This window comes from Aphelocoma coerulescens, chromosome 6, assembly GCF_041296385.1.
Source record: "Aphelocoma coerulescens isolate FSJ_1873_10779 chromosome 6, UR_Acoe_1.0, whole genome shotgun sequence".
Taxonomy (NCBI): domain Eukaryota; kingdom Metazoa; phylum Chordata; class Aves; order Passeriformes; family Corvidae; genus Aphelocoma; species Aphelocoma coerulescens.
Genome location: NC_091020.1, coordinates 2,115,906 through 2,136,650, shown reverse-complemented (window position 1 = coordinate 2,136,650; position 20,745 = coordinate 2,115,906). Strand labels below are relative to the sequence as shown.

At 49.0% G+C, this 20,745-nt stretch overlaps 1 protein-coding gene across 4 annotated transcripts in view; it reads left to right on the top strand.

Annotated features, from left to right (window-relative positions):
* PRKG1 (protein kinase cGMP-dependent 1) overlaps positions 1-20,745 on the top strand; it is a 376,397-nt gene that overhangs the window by 60,201 nt on the left and 295,451 nt on the right. The window lies entirely within an intron of this gene.

Here is a 20,745-nt window from a genome sequence, read left to right as displayed (position 1 = left end):
AAGGGGAGGGCAGCAGCTGTGCTCGAGCACATCTGGTTTTGGTTTTCTCAGGGAACACCAGAGCAGGGGGTGTTCAGCTTTGTAAAAATCTTCTAACGGGTGTTGCCAGGGCTCTGCCTCTCCAAAATCCCAGCTCCTTGTGCCTGGTGTCGTCTTCTTTCCAGGATCTCTCGCCCTCCATGTGTCAAACTGAGCCCATTCCATGTGTACTTGTGCTGTTTATTTCTAAGGAAGTGCATGTCAGCTGTGGGAGTTGCTGACCAAACCTTGTGTGCATCCAGCACCCCTCTCCTCAGAGTGGCTGCTCCTGACTTCAGGAAGTATCCCTGCTTTCCTTCCCAGTGGCATTTGGTACCACAATGGACAAATGCTCATCAAATTCTCCTTGCTCCTCACCAGAACTGCCTGGTGGACTCAAAGCATTGTGGCCAGATAACACCTAAGGGGAGTGGAGGTTTTTTACTTGCCCATCTGTATTTTAATATCCAAAATGGTTCTTTTAAAGAAAAATCCTTCCAAGGCAGCAAGCCATCCTTTAAACAAGCTTTCCTGCCAAATTCCTCATGCTGTATAGTTGCAAATGCTCCTCGCTGCTTTCCCAAAACAACTTGAAGCTTCTGGCCTTTTAAGGTTAAGTCCTTTCTCAAGGCCCAGGTTTAATTCCTCTGGCTTTTCAGAGTTTTACATTTTGCACGTTGAAATGGTTTTCCTGCGAAGTGCTGGGTGCCAGAGCGAATTCTGTGTTTCCACCCCCAGCACTGCATGGAAGGATTCGAGGTTTACAGAGCCTGCTCTGAGGTGCAGAACCTGTTCTGTTGATGCTAAAACAACTGCTTTAAAAGAATCCTTGAAGAGTATTTTCCTCGGAGTGGAAATGTGGAGGATTTGCACTGTGCAGTTCTGTGCTTGCTTCCCGAATTCCCCCCACACCACAGGTTCGCTCATGGGGTTTTTGCTGCCTTTTGGGATGTTGTGTTCAGTGTTGTCCCTTGAGAAAGCCTCAGAAGAACAGGACATGTTGGAATCAGGGTGTATTTGCCTCCTGCTCAGCCTCTTCCCATTCCCTGGAGAGGATTTGGGCGGGGTTTAGGGGCAGAAGTGTTTCCAGAATGGTTTTGGGGGTATTGAGCATGGCCTGGTACTCAGATAACCCTTTACTGCTGATAGATTTGATTGTATTTCTGGTTATTATTTATCAGATAAATGTGCTGATGAGAGTGCGACAAATGTGTGTAAAAACCAAATTTTGTGGGTTTTGGGCACTTGAGGTTTTCCATGTTCTCCTGGCAGTCCTGTGTGTGTGAGGGCTCGGCTTGGCTCTTCCCTTGGCTTTGTAACTTAATCTAAATTATTTAGATAGCTCCCTAAATATGCATAATGCTGTGCAAACCCAATTATGGCGAGTTTACAGCCTATGTTTAGCCATAATGCAATGAGTGAGGATGAAGTCATGGAACTGGGAGAGGACATTATCAGATGGGTTGGGCTGTGGTTATGAGAGCTCATTTGGGTTTATCATTCTGTGTCCTCTCGATTATTAACACAATAAACTCAAATGAAAACTCTGCTCTTTGCAAAACTCTTCTGGAAGGGCCCATCTTTGGGTATTACTGAGAGGTGTTTTGTCAAAAATCAAATACATGCTATCCTCCTTCCATTAATTCCTTTTTCCTTGGGCTCTTGCTCGTCTTTGAGCTGGTAGTGAGAAAAACCAGAGCTCTGAGTCAGGAGCTGAAGCTGGAATTTCTCAGCAAGCAGAATCCTGAATTTAGAGCTTCTTTGCTTTTAATAAGTTTAATAAGTGCTTTTTTTTCTGTATTCTGGGGTGATTTTAGCCACAGTCTGTGTCTTGCTGGCTGAATTCCCACCTCTAGGGATATGAGGACCCCTGCTCCAGGCTTTCAGGTGCTGGCCCCACCACATCCCAGCCTTTAAAGCCCTTTCTTTCTCTGGCTTCACCCTGCCTGTGCTGGTGCTTCAGCCCTCTGGGAACACCCCTTGATTCCCTGTGTTCAAAAAGTAGCAAGAAACCCTCTCACCTTTTCCTTATTGACTGAAATGGCTCAAGAGATGCCCTAAGCCTCGAGCAACACCAACAAATTTCCCTTACAGCTGTGCTTTGAAGGTGGCAGTGAATGTTTCAAGTGTCCATCAAGGGCTGAGACTGCCAGCAGCAGTGAACATCCCTGCCGTGCCCACCTCCAGCAGGAATATTCCTGCAGGCCGTGAGACTGGGAGTGAAAAAAGGGGGATGAGCTTAAAGAGCTCAACTACTCCACACTGGCTCTGCAGGGAAAACAATCGTGAGAGGAAAAGAAACTTATTTATGGGATATATTCCCTTTCCTGGGAGGAAGTTTGCTGCTCTGAGAGGGGTTCAACAGATTATTTGTCTTCAGATTGGAGGGTTTTTAGAGCCAAAAAAGTTCTTGTTAATCAATCGTATTCTTCCTCTAAAATGAGTCTGCCACCTCCATTTTTTTTTCTTTCTTTAAGGGAAAAACCCTAAACATTTTCCAAACAGTAGTTCTGCAGCTTTGCATTTGCTGACCTCACAACATTCCTACAATTCTTCTGAAAGCACTTAAAAATGTGGCAGCCTGGAGAGGTGTGTTCAGAGGGATCCCCCTTGCATCTGGGCCGTGTTGACAGGCTGGAGTTGTACTAAGGAGGGTAAATGTGACACCCCACCTCTGACCTCAAATGTCTCCTCTGGCTGAGCCTGTCAGCTGCAGGGTGTCAGGCTGGGTCAGGGCAGGAAAATCCTGTGGAGAAATCCGGTGACAAGGTCCAGGTTTGAGGCTGCCCTGTGAATAAACAGATATTCTCAGGTTTTTTAAACTTTGTTAACAGGTGTGAAGAGTCCTCCCTTTAGGGGTAGTGCCGTTCCCATAAAGCCTGGAAGAAATCACTCGGTGACACAGGGGGAAGAGGGAATTCCTTGGATGCACTCTGTCGTGGCTCGGGGTTTTGTACTGGCAGCAGGTGCTGTGGATGAATTCTGAGGCTGCCCCTCTGCACACACCCAGAGAACCTGAGGGAAGAAAAGTCCCCTGTGTGCTCCAGCTTTTCCAGGCATGGAAAGGGAGGAGGCAGCTTTTAAAGGACCATGTTGTGAACCAGCCCATGCTTACCCCAGCCCCTGTTTCAGTAGTTTTTCCTCTCCTCTTCAATTTCCTTTAATTTCTGCCTTCAGTCGTGGTGATTTGCCTTTTATTTTTAAAGGTGGCTTTGTGTCTTGCTTCCTCCTTGGTAGCTTCTCCAAAGGAAGGATCTAACTGTGATTTCCCATGGGAACGTGGGTTTCTGGGAGTCCTGGGAAGCAGTGCACTCCTAGAAACTGCAGGATCTGCCAGGACATCCAGCTGGGTGTTGATAAGGGAAGACAAACAAAGTCCCTGTGGCTGTTTGAACTACAGAGGCAAATGGGGGGGGCCCTGGCAGCCCTTCCATGGGGTCTCAGAGGGGGGAAATGCTCCTCTGGGAGGCTCTGGGGGGTTTTTCCTGTTGAATCCAAAGCAAAGCAAGCTCATGGATGTTGTGTTCCCCAGGCATCGCCTCGCTCCTCCTGCCTGCACAGCCTCTGCCCTGAGGATTCATCCTCGGTGTGTTGGCACTGACACTTCCCACAGCTCCCTATTCCCTCCTGTTGGCTTTTCCCACCTGGGCAGTCCCCTGCTTTCCCCCCAGGATCACTGCAGGCCCTTGGATGCTCCGTCACCTTTGTGTCACCTCCCTCGGAGCCCTCTTTCCTCTCTTTTTATGGATCTGATTTAACAGGGCTAATTCCCTTGGAGGGTTTGGTGAGTGAGAACCTCCTCCTCTCAGGGAAAGGGCTTGGTGGGAACAATACTTCAAAATGAAAAAATTGTCGAGAACAGAGACCTGTTTGGTTTTAAGGAGCATTAATATCTGAGGGATGGAGCAGCTCTGCTGGGAGGAAAGGCTGGGAGAGCTGGGATTGTTCACCTGGAGAAAGGAAGGCTCCAGGAAGACCTCAGAGCTCTGTCTAGGGCCTAAAGGGGCTCCAGGAGAGCTGGAGAGGGACTGGGGACAAGGGATGGAGGGACAGGACATAGGGAATGGCTTCCCAGTGCTGCCTGAGGGCAGGGATGAATGGGAGATTGGGAAGGAATTGTTCCCTGGCAGCAGGGGGGAGGCCCTGGCACAGGCTTGGCTGAACTCTGTGTGTGCTGGGGTGTTTGGGCCACTCTCATGCCCTGGGATCACACCCAGAGATGGAGCTGAGCCCTCAGGTGGGATTTTCCCGGCTGCATAGTGTGGGTTGTCCTGCGTGCCCAAATACTGTCCTTGCTAGGCTTCCTCCAGGAAATTCCCTCCTTTTTGCTGCAGGAGCAGGCAGTTCTGAGCGCTTTTTCCAAGCACATTCCTGATACTGTGGCTAATTCCCACCTCTCTGCATCTCCCTGGGCACTGAGGAAGGTGGGAACAGCAGCATCCATTGCAGTCAGGGCTTTTCCAACCCAACCGAGGCCGTTCTGCTGCCAGGACTTACCCTGCCTCTCAGAACAGGTGTTTTGGGCCCCACCTGAGCCTCCAAACCTCCTCTGGAGGGGTCTGCATCTGCTTTCCCAAGCACAGGTTCCCAGTAGGATCTCATGGCATAGGTGTTGGGTGGCTCTGGAGACTGGGGAGTGTTCACTCAGTGTCCAGAGGAGCACAGTGGGGCAAGGAATCCATTAGAAATTACCGCAAAGTGGGAATTCCTGCCCAGCTTGCCAACAGAGTGCTGCCCTCCGAGGAGCCTGCCTTTCCCAGGGCTTTCCATGGGGTTTGGGACAATGTCCTGTGACAGCAGTTTCTTCTCTGCTCTCCTGTTTCATGCTGTTGCCTGTTTTTGTGCTATTCAGTTTTGTTTCCTTCATCCTGGTGTTGCAGGCTTGGGCAGGAGTCAGAGCAGGGTTTTTCCCTCTGCTCCCCTCTGGAATCCTGCAGGCTTTCTGGGCTTCCTGCCTCTTGGAGAAATGGGGTTGTCCTGCCACACCCAGGGCAATGCAATGCCAATCTTCTACTGGTATCAGCTCATTATTTTAATTTTACAGTGTCTTAATAATTAACTCTTCCAAGAATATTATTTGCCCATATTAGCGAAGGGGAATTAAACATTTCTTGCACTTATTGCATGAGATGAAATGGGACATGAAAGGGTGACTGGGCTGGTGGCAGATGTGGTTTGATATTCTGTATACAGCAGTTAGTTTTAAAGCTGCAGGACTGAACCTTAGCACTTCACATGCAGTAAGAAACAGTGGTGAAATCATTCCTTTGCAGCAAGAAAAGCCTAACCTCAAGCTAATCTAAGCCAATATGTGGTAGAGAGGAGAAGAAAATGGAATCAAAGCTGGGACCTGGTGACTTCAGCCTTCCCAAGTTTGTGAAGGTGTTTCCGGACTGGCAGAGGAGAGGAGGGACTGGAGGGTGTTTGATGATTTACTCAAGACATAAATCCCCCAAAGAGCTGAGTCTCGTGTCTCTGTCCTCAGCCAAGCCCTGTTGCCAGCACAGATTCCCACTGGAATTGGGTGAGAGGGGCCTGCTGGTTCTTCTGCAGGGCTGTAAAAGTTTGAGTGTCGAGCTGACCTGAGAATTCCTTTCATTTTCCCAGTGAATGCCCAGCTTTCTTTGGGATCTGGCTCGTGTTCCTGGTGATTTACTCCTCTTGCTGTTCCTTTCATCACTACCTGAGCCTCTCTGAGTCTCTCTCTGCAGTGTGGTACTGACACAAAACTGGGGCAGTCTTGGCAGAAACTGAAAGAATTCATTGCTGGGGAGGAGCACTCGGAGTTAATCAAACAGATAAATTATTCTGTAAATGCTTTCCTACAACCTGGTCTGTCCCCAGGCAGCCACATATCCATCTTCCCCTCTCCAGGGAAAACAGGATAGGTGTAACCTCTCCCAGAACAATTCCTGCTGGATGACAAACGGAATCATAGTGGGTTTTTCCCCCGCACAAGATCCCAGCTGACGTGCTGTTAATTTCTGTGGCGCTCAGCAGTTATGCAAAGACTGCTTTGTGGTGAAGGGGCTTTTATTTACCAGAGAAATGGGGGAGATAAAGCTTCATTCAGTTTATTAATAATAGCAGCTGGAAAGGGAGGCCCAAAGTGTCTTTCTTGTACCACCCCCCCCCCCACTGTTCCATGACTCCCTTTTGTTGTGACTCCCACAAGCGAAATGGGAAATAAAAGGACTTTTCAGCGAACGTGAAGGAGCCTGGACTCTGCCCTTTGGCTGTGCCCCTTCAGCTCCAGGGCCCTGTCACTCAGGCTGGGTGTGCAGATAGAAAAATTCCACTGTTGGAATCTGAACTGGATCAAAGGACCAGTAAAGGGGAAGTGTTCCCTTTGGATGGCCTCCACCGGCTTTGGGTTCCTTGTTTGCTTGGAAAACTCATCTACAAAAATAATCCCACCATGGGAGCTCCATGCCCTTTATTCCTGCTCCTGGCTGTGGGGAGAGAGCTCAGAATCACCGGTTTTGGGAAGGGGAAGGCGAGAGAGGCTGGGTCAGAATTGTACAATCACAGGACAGCCCGAGCTGGAAGGGATCTCATCAGGATCGGCTCCTGTTTCTTTCGGAGTCCTGCAGAATTTCCTGTAGGAGCTCATCCCAAAGAGCTGCTGAGCAGTGACGTCATCATTGCCATTCCAGGCAGGAATGGGTGAAATGGGGAAGCCATTCCCCTTGGTCCCAGGGAATTTTTCCCTGTTCCCTAAACACTTCCCCTTGGGTGGACATCTCTTCGCCCCAGGGGAAACTCACATGAACACTTTCTGCATTTTCTTCTCCACTGAGGTTTCTTCTCCTTGTGTTGGTGGGAAAAACCCCCATGGATTTGTGTGGCCAAGGCTCTGTGCAGCCCAGAGGCTGGACAGGGACAGGTTGGAGAATAAATCCAAACAAAAGGATGAAACCAGGATGGGGGGCAGATGTTTGCATTGCATTATTTGGCAAAGTTTTCTGATTTTTCCTGGGCTTTGATGTGCAGGGTCCTGATCCGCAACTTCTCTGCAGCCCCGGCAGATGGGTTTGGGGGAAAAATGAGAATCCTGCTCTTAGGAAACAAATCAAAATGTCAGATCAGTGTTTGCACTGTATTTATCTAAAATAATGGAAATTACAGTGTATCCCAGCAGCTGCTGCTCCTCGCACATCCAGGCACAGATGATAATTAAACGTAATCAGAACACGTTGGATTTAAGATGGAAAAACTAATAAAAATAAGATGTTTGCCATCCTTGTGCTAAATATTTTCATAACCTCTCGGTTCTGACTGCAAACAGCTATTTTGTGGAGCTACCAGGACATGAAATAACACCGGCTGAGCTTTCTCATATTCCAAGTACCAGCAGCAGTGAAGCTGGAGCTGCTGCAGATCTGGAAAAGCAATAATCCCGGGGAAGTTCTGCAGCCCCATCCTCCCAGAGGAGCTCCACAAGGGCCTCTTTATCACTGCTGCAACCTCTTATCTTGGAGCAGGAGGCAACTTGAAGTCATTTTCTGCCTGGACTGTGGGGCTTTTTTTTATTTCTCTGGTAGAGATGAGTAACTTCACAGGCTCCTTAATTGTATTCATTGTACTTTGTGGTGCTTGTTGTTCTTCTGCTCCCAGCTCTTTCCCCTCATTACTTTTTTGGGGGATGAAGAGGTCCAGGAGCTTTTAAAAGGTCTTTGTTCATAACTATGTGAAATCTGACTTAAATGAGGTTTTTTTCCCCCCAGAGTTTTCAGCCCAAACCATTGTGTTCTTTTGCCCAGTTCTCTCGTGACTGTTGTTCCCCTTGGAAAAGGGAAGTCCCGTTACAGCATGGATTAAAGATGGGCAGTGGGGAGTGAGGAACTGGCCATGGCAAAGCCCCGCTGCCTTCAGGGTCATGGAACAAGTCAGGGTGGAAGGGACATCTGGTGCCACCTCCCTGCTCCAGCAGGGTCATCCCAGAGCACCTGGCACACGATTGTGTCCATTGAAAGCGGTGAATAATTTAGGAATTTACTGCAGGTGTTCCTGCAAAAATTATTCCTAAGGATTATGGAGCCATTTGTGCCCCTAAACCTGTAACCTATGGCAAAGGGTGGAACAAGATGAGCTTTGAAGTTCCTCCCAACCTGGATTTTAGGATTTATTCAGCAGAAGTAAGATGGAGAATGGGCATCACTGCTGAAATTTAAGTTTCCAGTGATCCCTGGAGGTCTGTAGTAACCCATGGGGTAAAAACTCCACAGTGGCTGAGGAAAAGCCCCACGTGTCAGGTCCCAGAAGAGAGTTTTATTAGAGCCGAGTGGTCAGCGTGCCTTGGAATGAGAACCAGCTCCAGAGAGCTCTGTTCAACCCTGGGCTCCTGTGCTCAAACCTGGACAGAATAAACCCATGGAAGATCATGTTTGCTAAGCAAGGAATGTTTTTGTTCCTGGTCGGTACAAGATGAGAGAAGGAGATGTCCTTGGGAATGTTCATCTGGAGGGAACAAGCGGACCTGCTGCATGATGAATGAAAAGAAAGGAAGTTTATTTTCTGCTTTCCACCAGCAGCCTCTGCTTATTATCATTTGTCAGCTCTCTCCAGGACAACAGGATTGTTTTCCTTCTTGGAAAAACCAGACCTTTTCCACAGCCCCCACTTGGCTGAACATATTTAACCCTGCAGAACTTACTTTGCTCATCACTGCTGCTGGGAGGAGGATTTATTCCCTGCTCCTGTGCTCTGTTGACTGGAACAAAAGCATTTGGGTTTCCTCAGGAGCTTTGGGTGGTGGTTATGAAGATCAAGGGGCTGAGGAGTGATGAGAAGTCCCAACAGCTTCTTGTGCTGCTTTGCCTTTTAAATTTTAATAGTAATTTCAGTTTTCTCTCTTACTTTGGCAAAATCAATTCCATATCCCAGAATGGTTTGGGCTGGAAGGGGCCTTAAAACTCATCTCATTCCCTGCCATGGGCAGGGACATCTTCCACTATCCCAGGCTGCTCCAACCTGCCCTCGAACACTTCCAGGGAAGCCTCTGATTTAGCTGACAAAAAAAGCCAGGGCTGGAGCTTCTTCTTACTCTTCCTCGTCCCCAGATTTGCTTCCCAGCTCTGCGGCCGGGCGATTTCCATGTGGTAGCATTCCGAGCCAGGTCCTCGGGTGACACAAACCAGCACAGCCCCGTCTGTCACCGAGCTGCTGCCTCCATGCTCTGTTTAATGTTGTTATTTACCAGAGGAAAATGAGCAGTGAGTGAAACCTCTCCTTCGTGCTCTGGCCTCAAACGAGGCAGCTGAAAGAGAGAGTGAGAGCTGGGGCCAAAGCACAACATAAAATCTCACAGTAAATGAGAGCTGATGGGAGGCAATGGAGTGTGGGATGGGATGTGGATGTGGGGGCTTCCAGCGAGGATTGTTCAGTGCTGATTGGGCCGAGGCAGGACAGAGCACAAAGGGTTTGTTAAAGGGACACCTTCCACTGTCCCAGGCTGCTCCAAGCCCCAGTGTCCAGCCTGGCCTTGGACACTGCCAGGGATCCAGGGGCAGCCCCAGCTGCTCTGGGCACCCTGTGCCAGGGGCTGCCCACCCTCCCAGGGAACAATTCCTTCCCAATATCCTATCCATCCCTGCCCTCTGGCACTGGGAAGCCATTCCCTCTTGTTACTCCAAGAGTCTCTCTCCATCTTTCTCGTTGGCTTCTTCATGAGGTCACCTGGGAGCTTCTCCTCTCCAGGCTGAACAATCCCAGCTCTCCCAGCAGAGCTGCTCCATCCCTCTGCTCATCCTGGAGCCTCCTCTGGACTCTCTCCAGCAGCTCCAGGTCCTCCCTGTGCTGGGCCCCAGGGCTGGAAAAATCCCATTCCTTAGGGTCACCAATGTCTAAACAGGTAAAGGGTTAAAAACCCTCACTGGGGGCTTTTGTTCCCCCTGAGTAAGGGATGAAAATGATCTGTTTCATAACACAGTTTTAATCTTCTGAACCCCACAAGTCAGAACTGGCATCTGGAGGCATTTCCAGAACTGTGCATTGTGCTGCAGCGCACAGCAAAAAGAGGAGCTGAAGATTTATTTCCCTGTCTGGAGATGAGTTATAAGAACATTCACAACATTATGCAGATCGGCTGTCAGACTGTGGGATATCTGCATCAGGAATCGCTCCGGTCCCAGAATAGAAATCAGGGCGTATTCACTCCAATATTACAAATTAGTGATTTTAAGAGCTCCATAAGGAGTAGAAAGAATCATTGTTTTTAAAAGCTCATCATCATCAACGATGTTAATGCAGTGACAGTGCTGTGGGTGTGATGAGCATCAGTGGGAAGGGTTGCTCAGAGCCCTGTCAGGCTGATTTGGACTGTCCTGTGTTTGTTCAGGATGTCATTCCCCAGAATGGGGAGGCCCTGGCACAGGTTGCTGGAGAAGCTGTGGATTCCCAGTCCCTGGAGGTGTCCAAGGCCAGGCTGGACAGGACTTTAAAGCCCATCCAGTTCTGCCTCCTGCCATGGGCAGGGACAGCTTCCACCAGAGCAGGCTGCTTTATACTGTGGAGAAGGGGAATAGGGAACAGAAACGCGCCAGGGGTGAGGGGGGTTTCCACCATCTGGGAGTTAGGAGTCATCAGCAGACCCAAACAAGCAACAAACTCTAAGAGCAAAAAAAAACTTTGTTTTTTTTTCAGTGGTGAAAGACAGGATACAAATCCCACATAAACGATTCCTTGGGCAATGGAGAAACTTCTACATTTTGAGTATGATTCCATTCTCAAGGGAAGGTGTAATTTTATTAATTTGATGCAGCAATTTCCTTCCATGGCATTTGTTCTGTCATCTTTGCTATGTGCAGGATATTTGGAATATATCCCTGGTGGCTTGTGAGAAAGCACCTTGTGCTTGCTCATCCCTGAATGTCCTTCCTGATCCCTGGAAAGATTTGAAGCATGGAAAAGGCACCCTTTGACCAAGCAGAAGTGTTCACTGAATCTTGGAGCGCATTGCCAGCTACCACGTTTCTTTGGAAAGAAATGCTTTACCAACATCCCTGCTCCGGTCCAGCCTGATGATTACTGCAAAAACCTGGCCAGAACAGGTTGGGAGCAGCTGCAGACGGAACTGTTCAACATCACAGATTCCTATCAGGCTCTAATGAGGCAAAAATTAGCTCTCCCCATGGCAGATGATTGCTAATGTGCTGGAATATTGCTGCTGCCGCCGTCTTCAGCCTGCTTGGAATTCTAACATCATCCCTTCCCACGGGCAGGATGGGGAGCTGGGAGAACGCCCCGCTTCTCCTTGTGGGGTTCAAGTTCTTCAGGACATCGGAGTCAGGCAGAGAAAAGAGGACTGGGTTTGTTAAATGACTGAGTTTTTCCAAAATCAGGCGTTGTTCCCTCATGCCCCAGCTCCAGTGACTCAATCCAATTCCCTGAGTGCTTTAACAGGGAATTGCACTTTCCCTGTTCCCGATGGTGAGGGGGCACAGAGGTTTGCTGGGATGCTCACTCATCCAGCCTGTCTTGGTGCTGCCCAGAGGAATGGACAATGCAGCTCCTCCTCAGGGCTTCCCATCACAAAAGCAGCCTGAAAACTGGTCTTTGCTGGGAGAAAAGAACTCCTGAATTTATCATCTGGTGAAGAAATTAAGCTTTAACGATTGCTTTGTTAATGAAGGTGATTAAAGCAAAGTGCCTCAGCTTTTTCCATGCTTGTTCTGTGCTGGGAAGGGAGGTTCAGGTGGAACATCTGGCTGGGAAAGCCTCAAGTCACTCAGCAGGGAAGCTGAGTGATTTTTCCTCCAGTTCATATTAGATAGGGCTGAAAGTCCCAGTCGTAGGGAGTCTGGAGAGCTGCTGATGGAGCATCGAGAACATTTCCACCCCTCGGGCCCCACACCCCCATGGCTGACTAATGGCATAATAACAAATCAAAAGGAAACAACTGGGACACAAGGGATCTTCCTGGAAAATGGAAGTATAAACACCATGCTTCTCATACACTCTTGGACAGAAATGGTTCACTGTGTTCTTTTGTTGCAGAATTTTTACCTTTCAGTGCATGATTTAGGACTTGGGATTAAAACTTTGTCCTTTCCAGAGCTAAGGGCCACTTCTTGAAGCATAAGAAGAGCTTACATCTTGTCTTTGCTGTGGGAAGTTCAGCTGGAGGGATCTGCCAGTTAAAAATGTTGATGATGGAGCCACGATCAAGGCTAAGTGAATTTGAAAATCCAAATGAGCGAGGCTGCTGTCCTGCAGCGAGTCTGGGCAGAAGCACCTCCAGCCCGACCATCGCTGGGCACTCCTGCTCTTTGGCTCAGTGACCTCTCCATGTCTTTGGAGAGATCTGTATTTTTCCCCTGCAGCCTTCCTGAACGACCTCCTGATCACAGTTTGCCACCCAGTCCTTCCTGTGTGGTTTGTCTTGATTTCAAATTTCTTGATGTGATCAGGGATATTGCTTCGTTAAGGACTTTCCCCCCACAATAACCCAAGTAGTGTGTGTAGAAATGAAATGATTTTAGCTGACAGAATGAGGGTTTTTTGTGGTGTTTACCAAAGCTAGACCTAATTCTTGCAGGGGAAGAGCAGCCAGGGTTCTGTTGTTGGCAAGTTTTAACAAAGGTCTTGCAGGAGATGTTTTCTCCAATCCTTCCTATTTTCTCCCTTCTGTCATTGTTACAAGTCACCCCCTGAGCTGTTGTTGCTAAGCTGCCCTAAGAATTTGCATTCCCAGGCAGTCTGAAACTCTCTTAATTTCAAGAATAACCTCAGCAAGAAGCAATTCCATAACCTAAAACGTGGGCTGAAAACAGTCACTGGTGTGTTTGGCGTATTATTTGTGCCAGGGAGCAACTCCTTGGGCTGCTGTGCAATCCAGAGGAATCCATTTTAGAGGATGTGCGGAGTTCTCCCATCAGCTCCCCTGTGCAGGTTAATAACCTCGAAAATGGTTTTGTTTCACAGCCAACACCGCCCAGGCTCCCAGGGAGGGGAGGGAAAGGGAATGCTGGCCTCGGGAAAAGGCAGTTTAGGTTTGCCTTTCAAAAGGTATTGATCCCTGCACTGTGGGAACGTGGGGAATGGAGTAACAGTGTGTGGGATTTGTGTCTCGGTGAGTGGGGAAAAACGATCAGCAAACAAATAAAGCCATGGAGGGAAAGCAGCACAGATGGGAAGGGTTTTATTGACTGCTGGCATGGAATGGCAGAACGGCCGTGCTAATGAAGTCATTTCACCTGCTGGGGGCTGAAAGGAAAGCTTGGAGGAGGAGAAATTCCCTGCTAGAGGAAGCGTGCGGATGGAGTCTGTGCTCCGTGTGGACGCCCAGCCTTGGGATGAGCTGTAAACCTGCCCACAGCATGGAGTAAACCCTGAGCAGGCTCAAAGAGGAGCACTTGGTGCTGTGAACAAGCCAACACTACCTTGGCCAGCAGGTTGAAGCTGAGTCTCCAAGGCAGAGTCCAACAGGATCCAGCAGTGACAAAACCTGTGGGACTGTATTTCTTTGTGGGTCTCCCTAACACTCCCAGGCTGGAAAAGCACAGCACATTCCCAAAGAGCCAGGTTTCACCTCCAAAGGAGCAAAACAAACCCCAACTGTCCTGGCTGGGAAGAGACATTTATTTTTAGAAGCCCCCAGGTTCTGTGCAGACATTAATTATGAATTAATCTGCCCAGGTGATCAGTATTCAAAGCAGCTGTTCCCAGCGAGCTGCACACCAACAATTAGTCAGTGGCTCCCTTTGTTGAATATTCCTCAGTGAATGCATACTGGGCAATCCCACCATTTTTTCATCACTAATCCAGGGAAAAACCGTCCTGTTTGTTTTGGTGTGCTTTACTAACTGAATCCTGTGGCAGGGACCAGTGGCTAAAGCTTTTATTGCACTTCCAAGTCTTATTTGCTTGGAAAGAAATCCCACTTTCTGCTGTGGACTTGCACTCCCTGACCGTGGCTTCCTTTTGTGCGTGACGGGGCGTGGGCCAGGTGGTGTTTGTAGGACATTTGGGTGCTGGAACACCCCTCTGACAGTGTCATGCTTTTCTCCTTCTTCCTTCCTTCCTTCCTAAACCATTCCTGCCTCATGGAGCATGGTCTCCCCATGGGCAATAACTCCAGAGGAGATGCAGGTTCTGGTTTTCCCCAGCACACAAGCAGATGCCAACATCTGCCTCCCTTTTCGGGTGTGCCGACATTTCACCTGATCGCTGTTCCAAGCTCGGTGAGATCGCTCAGCACCTCATTTATTTCAGACCCACTCTGCCATGCCCTCCTCAGATGAATTACGTTTGCCCACGGGGGTCCTTTTTTCCCTAGTCTGAAAATATTTTCTCTCATTCTTGATCTGCTTCATAATTTCCAGTGGGTTGGGAAACAGCTCTCTTATTCAGAGGGAGAAAATACAGGTGCAGAAAGACATTTTCCTTTCTCCCAGCTATTTGGAGGCGATACAGGAGACTGGCTTTGAAAATATTGGCAGGCATAAAAATGCCTCCATCTTTCATGTGTAGGAAAGAAAACCTGTCTCTGACCTTTTAAGTGCCTTTGTTTACTTTTTGGAAGGTACTTCAAAGAAAAAGCAAGATTTAAGAGGAATTTGCTACTTAATGGGTCGATAAAGTATCCAATAAGGTGAGACTGCTGCTTTCCCAGCCCGAAATAAATCACAGCACACACCAGCCTTGCACCTGGAAAGCTCTGGAGAGCAGCTACTAAAAAATATGTCTTGGTGGGTGATTGTTCTGGGCCGTCTGGTGACGTCCCCAAGTCATGACTGTGTCCTTTCAAGCACGGCAGCCACGTCACTGCTGTGATTCATCCCAGAGCCTCCAATGGTTCTGGCTAACATGGGCATGGTTTGTTTTCTGACATCAGGGTAATTTGTAGAGGTGTTTAATGGCTGATTCAGTTCTGATTTGGCAGCAATTGCAGCCTTTCAGACGTTCAGGATTGCTGGGTTAGTGTCTTTTCAACAAAAATGCCCTGAACAAAACCAACCCCCAAAACTCGTGGCAAGAGTGTTTATGAGGTGTTGTTTTTAAAATGGATTTGTGTATTGAATATGATCTAGCAGGAAATCTGTGCTCTGCCTCGGCATGATGGAGATAAAGCAGTCAGGCATTACTGGGCTGTTTATTATGGGGTTTTTTTTCTGGAGGATGCTCATTTTCAGCTTCTCAGAAACCATGGCCTTCTCTCTTGCATATTAACTGAAGCTGAGTGGATTTGGCTGCCAAGGGAGAGGCTGCTGAGCTGCCTGCAGGTCTGGGGGGGGGGAGAGAAGGCAAACATCTCATCCTTGTGAAGATCACTTTGGCTGGAGGTCCTTGAGGAGGGCAGGGGAAGCTGAGATCATGTTTGGACAGTGAGATCCTTATCTATCTTATTATCTCTGTTGCTCTTAAATAGCCGTGACTTTGGAGGCATCATTTGGAGAAACACTTGGCTGCTGACCTGGACACCAGGCAATAAGGTCATCATTCCTGCCAAACAGCTTCCCAGCATCCCTCAGAAAGGGAGGAGCTGGAGTTTCCTGCTGCACTTGGATGTGTGTCCTCCATGGGGAACTTGATGGCATCTCCAGGCCATGCTAAGCGGCTCTGGGCTCTGGGGAGGGGCTGGGCCAGCCCAGTCACACATCCCAGACATGGAGAACTCACTGCCCCGGCCCTGGAACTGCCCAAGGCCAGGCTGGACAGGGCTTGGAGCAACCTGGGATAGTGGAGGGTGTCCCTGCCCATGGCAGGGTGGGGAACAAGATGGACTTTATGGTCCCTTCTAAATCCCTTCTGGAATTTTCTCCTGGTTGTATCCTTCTGTACCAGGTTGGTAAAAAGTGACTGGAATTTGGCAGGAGTGATGTCAGGAGTGCATTTGAGTACAGTCACAAGTCACCAGAGTGGATGTGCCAGGTTCATCAGCAGTGCTGGGCGCCTGGAAAACCTTGGCTTTGCCAGGAATGAAATCCAGGCTTTTGTAGGAGCTCTCTGATCCTACTGATTCTGCCAACTGTTATTGTAACCTCCTCCTACTTCCCTGAGTTATCCCGAGTCCTGATGGAGGCAGGCGTTACTTTGTCACCTGCAGTCGTGCCAGGACACATGTGCCAGGTGGCTTTGCTGCACTCGGGGACAGGTGTGGGGTTTGGATCATCCTCACACTGCTGTGAGTAACACCTCAGGAGCAGTCGTATTTCACACTCTAATTGTGAAACCTCAGAGTTTCCAAACTTTGAGGCCAAGGCATCCAAGGAGCAATTTCTCCTTCCTCCCTGCCATTCCCAGTGGCTCTTTGGGACACCAGCTGACACCCCCTGAGCCAGCCAGCCCTTAGCATGCAGGGCCAGCGCTTGTGGCTGGAAATTGGTGTGTTCTTCACTCCTTGGAGCACTCAAGACAATGATCTCATCAAGCCTGGGGAGGATGGATTAGGCAGAGAGCGAGGCCAGAACAGCATCTTCATCCCAAAGGACACTCGGGAATGGACTGATAACCCTGGAGCAGCTGGAGAGCTGCACTGCAGAGGCTCTGTGCTGATGGAAATCTCACCCCTTCAGGCTTACTTGGAGAAAAATGAGAGCTTTGCTAACTGCCTGAAGTGCTCCCAGTGAGAGGTGCACGGAAATTCCCTGCGTGGGGCACAGAAACAGTTTTGGAACTGGGAGAAACCCCAGGAGAGGCAGGGCACGGCCCCAGCCTTACACTTCACCTTCACACAGGTGTCTGGTGAAGCTTTCCATTCAGTATTTAGTTCCTGCTTATTTTGTAAGGCAGGTTTGTTGAAGTTTCTGCCATTGTGTTTTGAACCAGGTTACTCAGTTTTTTGTCTGGTCTGACACCTCTCCTAATGAATTTTTTGTTGTAACTCGGTGTCCATGTGTTGAGTTTCATTGTCTTCACACCAAGCTGCTGGTATTTGCATTTGAATTGCTTTCCCAGGTCTGTCCAAAGTTTTTAATTTTCAATTTCCCAATTCTTCTGCAGTAAGAGCTAGTCAGATGAATAAAAGATGAAAAATTTGCTGGCTGTTTCGTCCCCTTACAGACACAGCATTTCTGAGCGCTCAAAGGAAGGTCAGCTGTGCTCGTGCACCTTCATTTGTGCTCTTCAAATAACTGCAGAAATGACAGGACAAGGCACAAGTTAATGGCCAGTGCTGAGGACAGCTGGGAGCACCTAAGGAAAATTAGGAATCTGGGGGCAAGATCACCCTTCTGTCTGTGTTAGCAGCCTGGGATGTTGTGTCACACACAAACCTGAGTCAAACAGCCTCTGTTTCTCTAAGTTCCAGAGGGTTTGAATGGCACAGTCCCCTTTGTTCCATTCCATGATGATCCTGTCAAACTTGGAGGAGGAAAGCCAAGGGAAGATATTGGTTGTGCTGAGTGAAAACATTTGTGCCAGACTGCTCCTGTGCTTAGAGCTTCACACAGTAGCTGGATGCTCTGAGTGGGTATTTTGGTAATCTGTAGGAGAAGTGTTTGTTGATTGGAGAAACGAGACTACAACACATCCTGGGGGATGAAAGAGGCTCTGCTACCATCCACGTCTCACAGGGAAAGGCTGAGGGAGCCGGGGCTGCTCAGCCTCGAGAGGAGCCCCAGCTGAGAGGGGCCCTCAGGCCTGGGTGTCCCTGGCTGCAGGGAGGGCTCCGAGCAGGGCCCAGGCTCTGCTCCGGGGCCCAGCAATGGCACCAGAGCACCGGGCAGGGCCTGAGCCCAGCAATTGCCCTGCCCAGGAGGCAGAACTGCTGCCCTGGGCAGTGCCCAGCCCTGAGCAGATTGGCCACAGAGGCTCTGGGCTCTCCTCCCTGGGGCTGTTGCAGAGCTGTGTGCACACAGTGCTGTGCCTGTGCTCCGGGATGGCCCTGCTGGAGCAGGGAGGTGCCACCAGGTGCCCTCTGTGCTCCCTGCAGCCTGAGCCATCCTGGGATCCTGTGACTGTGTTTGTGCCAGGCTTTGCCAGCTGTGCAGCACGGGGAATTCCCAGGAAATGCAGGCCAGCAGTCAGTAATGGAGGTGATTAAGGAGCAGTAACGGGGTCTCCAATGGCCAGAGCAGCTCTTTGGTGGGGGAGCTTTATGGATATGTCTCCCTCAGAGCTCCCATTACTTCTTGTATTGTTTTCCTTCATTCCAAATAACTTCCCATCGGACTGCCTTAAGTAAGTGTGGGTTGATTTAATCACCTCCTCCCTGTGTCCACCTTCTGCACCAGCTGGGGTGACCTGTTACAGTCCCATTAAGTTCAACATTTTAGAGCTTGTGTCTCCTCTCACTCAGTTCTGCTGAGGCAAAGCTCAGTCATTCACAACTCAGTAGCTCCCTTCCCTTCCACAGAAGATTTAAGTTGGAAATTATGGAAAGGTTCTTCCCCCTGAGGGTGCTGGGCACTGCCCAGGCTCCCCGAGGCTGCCAGAGCTCCAGGAGCATTTGGACAGCGCTGCCAGGGGTGCCCCAGCTGGGGTTGCTGGGGTGTCTGGGCAGGGCCAGGAGTGGGATTGGATGATCCCTGGGGTCCCTTCCAGCTCAGGGTATTCTGTGATTTCATGGCCAGAAGAAAGCACAGGAATGAGCAGAGAGAGACTGCGTATCCTCACCTGACTTTTTAAAAGAGCTTTCAGATCCTCAGGTTCTGGTTATCCTGTTATGGTGGCTGCAGGTTTTTTCCCCTTTAAAAATTGGTCTCCTATCAGTAAATTTTATTTCCCCAGGGGATTCGCTTTTTCTAGGCTCTGGAATTTTGGAAAGGTGTGATTCCATGCAATATGGATGGAACATCCTTTTTACCTCTCCATTTACCTTGTCCTGGACAATTGGAGGGAACTTTGATGCACATCAAACACTGCCTGCACTTTTGGGTTTCATCTCTGGCATTTGGATTTTCCCCAGGAATAAACGGAATAACCTTTGGGCTGCGAGTGGCTTTACTGTGTGAAATGAAAGCAGGCTTATTTTCCACAGGACCTAAAATCATTTCCCCACGAGTTCTAATTAAGCAGTGTTTGCACTTGAAATCAGGACTGTTGATAGGAAATGAGTGTTTTCAAATGTGATTAAAGAGCAAATAGTTGAATATAATCTCTGCAAACTAATGGAAAAGAATAAAGCAGAATGGTTTAAACCAGCTTTGTTTACACTCCAGAATCACTGTGTGTGCACATTCACTGCTGGCTACACTTTTCCAAATCTAATTGCTCCTTTTTTTCCTGCTGGAGTAGCTGATAATCAGATTTACGTGTGAAGAAATGAAATGCTTTCTATTAAAAAAACCCAAATGTTTTATTTCAGAAAAGAATATCACCATGATATTGTGCCACTGAGTGTTTTATGGGAAGCTGAGTGCTTCCCACTTCTCCTGACGCTCAGCCAGCTGCCCGAGTCTCCATCCTGGGACTTGTCTTACTGGGGTTAATGTTCCAAGACCTTGCAAAGAAACTCTGCTAATTCACTCACCCATTTTTTCCCCTTCCTGGAACAGAAGGAGCAGCACGTTGGCCTCTTGCAGTGTGAAACCAGAGCCCTGCTGCTCTCCTGCTGCTGGTATTTTTGTTTGGGGAAGGGGTCACAGACCTCCAGTGTTTGCTGCAATTCCTCAGCCCTCTGCAATTCCTCGGCAAAGCCCAAGCCTCAGATCCGAGGTGGATGGGGCCAACGAGCTCAGTGGCTCAGAATTTTAGGGGAATCTGGGGCACACAGTCATGCATTTATTATCTTAGATTTATTTATTGGAGCGTGCAGCGTTCTCTGTCCTTGGGAGTGAGGGTTGTGGTTGCTGGAAGAGGCAAGAACAATCCTCGAGTGATACTGGTTACAGCAGGGTTTCCTGGCTGCGAGGTCATTCTCCTCCAGGAAAGGAGCTTTGATTCTCTCTCTTTGAAACCAGTCTGCACTCGATGCCTTGTACTGGGAAAAGGGAAGCAGCCAGCAGTGGGAAGAGGGTATAGCTCCAGTGGCAATACACAGAGAATGCACTTTTTTGGGGGAATTGGCAGATAGTTCTGTTTTCTTCTGGAATTAAAGCAGAAGAGGCCCCAGCAAGATGCTGCAGGTCCCCTGCAATTCTTACAATAGCAGTGACCATCTGCGAGCTGTAAGGTTTCATACCAATAAATAATTAACTCCAGCAAATTAGCTCCAATTTTCATTCATCAGAACAACAGGGAAGAGAAGGGTTATTGAATAATCCTGAAATCAATGTTTTCCAGCATCCTCCTTGCAGGGGCACATTGTGAACTTGTTGGCTTCTTTATTTTAAGCACAAAAAAATCCTTCAGTTTCCAGGCTTGAAAGGAAAAGTTGTTTTCTTCTTCTGCTTGCCCGGGGTGTGTGTGCCAGCTCATCAGGCACTGCTCTTCTCATCACCTCGTTGAGTCAGGGCCTTTCTGAAAAGATTTCCTGGCATGAGATTTTGTCTGGACTAATTCTCTCCTCCTCAGGATGTCTCTGCGCTGCCTCCTGACCACTGAGCACAAGAAATGGCACACGAGAGAGTCACTGACTGTGGGATGCAGGCAGAGAGCTCTGTCCTGTTGGGATGTGCAGATCTCAGTGTTCCAGAATGGTTTGGGTGGGAAGGGACTTAAAGCCCACCCAGTGCCACCCCTGCCATGGGCAGGGACACCTTCCACTGTCCCAGGCTGCTCCAAGCCCCAGTGTCCAGCCTGGCCTTGGACACTGCCAGGGATCCAGGGGCAGCCCCAGCTGCTCTGGGCACCCTGTGCCAGGGCCTGCCCACCCCTCCCAGGGAGGAATTCCTTCCCAATATC